General features: G+C 39.7%; 1 non-coding gene across 1 annotated transcript; it reads right to left on the reverse strand.

The window, feature by feature from the left end:
• Nucleotides 1-2,065: 2,065 nt before the first annotated feature.
• On the reverse strand, nt 2,066-2,139 carry trnan-auu (transfer RNA asparagine (anticodon AUU)). Its single transcript has one exon. It is a non-coding gene; the product is annotated as a tRNA-Asn (tRNA).
• Nucleotides 2,140-4,062: the final 1,923 nt, after the last annotated feature.

The raw sequence follows: 4,062 nt of genomic DNA on the forward strand, positions 1-4,062 counted from the left end.
TGAACTAATTTACCCTTACTCCTGGATGTCAAACTCCTCTGTTAAATCTTAATCTGCCAATAACATTATTTGTTCTGACATTGAAGTAATTGTTGAAGGTTTTCAATACCTATTCAAAAGTACCTTTTGTTTTACTTATTTTAAGCTATAATTTCATCAGATATAATCCTAATTGTGTATAGCGATGTATTTATTTGGTCAGCTTCTGATTAGTAGCTAATTAAACAATTATTTGTATCTTAGAAATTGTTTCCTCTAAGATGTCCAATTCTCCTTTGTATTTGGTTCATCTCTTAAATTACATCATCCGGCAAAGTTATTTCTGATGTCATGTCTTCCTAATTTAATTACATATTTTACTAAGTAGATTTTTATTTCACTGTAACAATTGTTCTGCAGTCCAGCTGTACTGGACGGTTTCTCAGTTTGGCAGGTAAAATGGAGGACTTCTCAGTAATAAAACAGCAGATTGCCAAGTTTTGTGGTTAAAATGGAAGATTCCTGCCTTATTCCTGTTGCATTGTATGAATCCAACAGTTTGTTTTTAGAAGTGATTCACAGTTCAATCATAGTTGTACTGAATGGTACACATGCTCCTTGCAGTTAAATAAATAATCACACAGTGATTGAATCTCTTATGAAGGCTTTCTCACCTTTTCTATGGCTTGAACAAAGTCTCCTGAAGTTTTCTCCCAAACTTTCCATGCAAGTTAGACCAGGTCAGTTTAGCCTTTTAATCTGCCAATATTATGATGCTAATTATTTGACTTTATGTTGTCCCTGAATTTCTAACCTTAGATCAACAGTTCCTAAGTGATTCATTACCTGCGTTTCTAGCTTAAATTACTGCACCATGTGAAAGACTCCTCTATCCCATCAGGAATTTTAAACTTTATTCATGGACCCTTCAATGTCCGATTATTCACCACTGAACTCCAATCTTAGACTGCTCTCACAGATACATGTTTCACCCTATAGCTGTTTTGGCATTAATAATTTTCCTTCTCCAGAAAGTTGCTAACTCTCATGCTTCAGTGCATCACTTACCGGATCTGAAATGTTTTGTCTTTACCATCCAGTGCAGTTCTCTTCCTTGTTAAAGATTGCCATGAGGGTTTCTTTCGCAAGGTTCTTCCATTTTTAGCTCCTCCCTCCAGCAGATGGTGCTGTAGGGGCAAGTAACTTTGAGCTGCTTTTGAGGATCTCACCTGCTACGTCTCAGTGTCGCATGAGTTCGACATGCAGTCAAATCAAAACTGCATTGCTGCCTGCTGTGCAGGATGGAAATACCAGCTGACTATGCTGTGCGAGCTACTACTACTGATGATAATGATGATGATGACGATAATCTTCTTTAAGTGTACAAAATTACATTCCTGAAGAAGGGCATGTGCCCGAAACGTCGAATCTTCTGTTCCCTAGATGCTGCCTGACCTGCTGTGCTGTTCCAGCAATAAAGTTTCAGCTTTGATCTCCAGCGTCTGCAGACCTCACTTTCTCCTACAAAATTACAGAGCCTACTTGGTTGAAAGGAGGTTGGGAAAAGCCATTTCTTGATCTAATTAAAAGTATCTCTTAACAAGGTGCATTTACTGCATGGTAGTAACTGGTCACAGGCTGCACTGGTATGATAGACATTCATCCATAGTCTTTGAGGAGGACTAGATATTATACTTCAATCCTTTGAAATCTTAAGCAGTTTTTTTTAGATTAGATTCCCTACAGTGTGGAAACAGGCCCTCGGCCCAACCAGTCTACACCGACCCTCCAAAGAGTAACCCACCCAGACCCATTTACCTCTGATGAATGCGCCTAACATGATGGACAATTGAGCATGGCTAATTTACCTGACCTGCACATCTTTGGACTGTGGGAGGAAACTGGAGGAAACCCACACAGACACAGGGAGAATATGCAAACTCCACATAGACAGTCACCTGAGGCTGAAATTGAACCTGGGATCGTCATGCTGTGAGGCAGCAGTGCTATCCACTGAGCCACCATGTCACCCTTAAAGTACACAGGGCACACTTAGGCTGCGGGGCATTCATCAGGAAGAAAAGCACATCCCTGGGTGGGCTCAAACCACCAACCTTTCGGTTAATAGCTGAGCGCGCTAACCAATTGCGCCACAGAGACTGCTCTGTGTACAAGTCCATGTGACATCATTATAGTTGTTGACAGTTATGACACTCCTCAGTATTAATTATTTCAGACCTAAAGTTGTCTAGATTAGGATGTTACAATTAGGATATTACATTTAATAATCCCATTCTCTTCTTCTGCAGATGTAAACAAGTCATATTGATAAAATGAACCTGCCTGGTGTTCCTGACTAAGTAAAAACAAATTGTATTTACGTAGCTGCTTTAAACCAATATATTGTCCCATGGTGCTTCACAGGAATGTGATTAGATTAAATAATTGACATCCAGCCAAAGAGGTTTGCCAAAAAAAGCTTGACATTCTGACACAACTCAAAAGAGGAGCAAAGTTAAAAATCACACAACACCAGGTTATAGTCCAACAGGTTTAATTGGAAGCACACTAGCTCCAAATCAAAAGAGGAGCGAGCAAGTTGGAGAGTTTTAGGAGGGGAATTGCAAAGAATGGGGTTTCAACAGCTGTAAGCACTGTCCCTGATCTTCAACCAAATAAATTCAAGGATGGAGAAAAGATGATGAATAGGAATCATGAAGTTCTTGAAGGAGGAAACTGCATGGAAACTGCGGTACAGAAACTGGCCATTTGGCTCATTTAGTCCATTTAGTTATGTATAAAAGAAACCTGCTGTTCTTTTTAAAATGCTATCAATATAGATGTCACTGTGTCATTTTGGGATTGCAGAGATGACACAATTTATAATCTTGTTGTTGCCTTATTTTGCCATCAGCTCAGATAGGGTATACAGGTTTAAAATAGCATGGTGAAATATATTGTAAGTGCTGAACAGTTTGTTACATTGCTCACTGTTGGGGGTGTGTAAATAAAATTTGATCAACAATAGCTGCATTTTTGTCTTTGTGCAATACATATGAGGAAAACGGACAAATAAACAGAAACTGTTCGAAAATACTCAGCAGATCAAGGTGCATCTCTGTAGATACAAAGACATTTCTCACTCAGCGCAAATCTTTCCTAACCTGCTGAGATTTTCCCGGCACTTCCCAAGTTCCAACATCTGCAGTCTTGCTCCTTTTTTTTCCAATGTGGAAATGTGAGTTTTTTTGCCTGGATTAGTGAACCATAATACCCAGGACACAAGGAGCTGATCAATTAATAGGTTTTAACATTTGGATTCATCCACAGAGGCAGGTCTTGAATTATGCACTTTATAAGAAACTTAGAGAAACAAGTCTAGTGCTGAAACATCTGTTACTGTCATTACTACAAGCTTAAACCATGCAGTGCTGAATTGCAAAATGAGCTATTTGTGCAGCTGTCAGCTTGAATATATTGTACCTGGAATAGTCTTGCAGCTTTTACCACAGGTATGACCCCAAATATCCATCTCTGATGAAACTGTTTTATGCTGATGCTCTCCCAAAACACTAACAACTTTAAAATAAGCAATGCAATTTCATTTATCAACGTCCCGTGGTAATGACATCCAAACAATAATGCCTTCTGCAAAAATACTGCAGACTCTTAGCACATCATGCAGGATCTGCAGAGAGATAAACAGAGTTAGCCTCCTGGGTATAATGGGAGAAGAGAGAAGGAAGTGGAAGAGCATGGAAATGGATGAAAATCAGGGAAGTGTGGAAGCCTGTAGATTTGCTGATACACTTGGAAGTAAGGTTTAGCCATCAAGGCTGTAGGAATGCTCTCTCCTATCTAACTCCATTCATTGCCTATATGGTGATGATGGTTTGCAGACAGATTTGCTCCTTTCTGTACAACTTCAAAACAAGGCCCTGCAGGTCTTAATGGCAGAACCTCTTGTAACTCACTGCTTGTGGGATTCAGTTCACCTGACCATGTGGAATGCTGGACTGTGTGGGTATGGGAAATGGGCACAAGAAGCCCTCACTGGGGATCCTTGGGTTCAGTCTTCAGAAA

The sequence above is a fragment of the Chiloscyllium plagiosum genome, unplaced genomic scaffold (genome assembly GCF_037043375.1).
Source record: "Chiloscyllium plagiosum isolate Xiang-an unplaced genomic scaffold, Cpla_swu_hap1 HiC_scaffold_14, whole genome shotgun sequence".
NCBI classification, from domain to species: Eukaryota; Metazoa; Chordata; class Chondrichthyes; order Orectolobiformes; family Hemiscylliidae; genus Chiloscyllium; species Chiloscyllium plagiosum.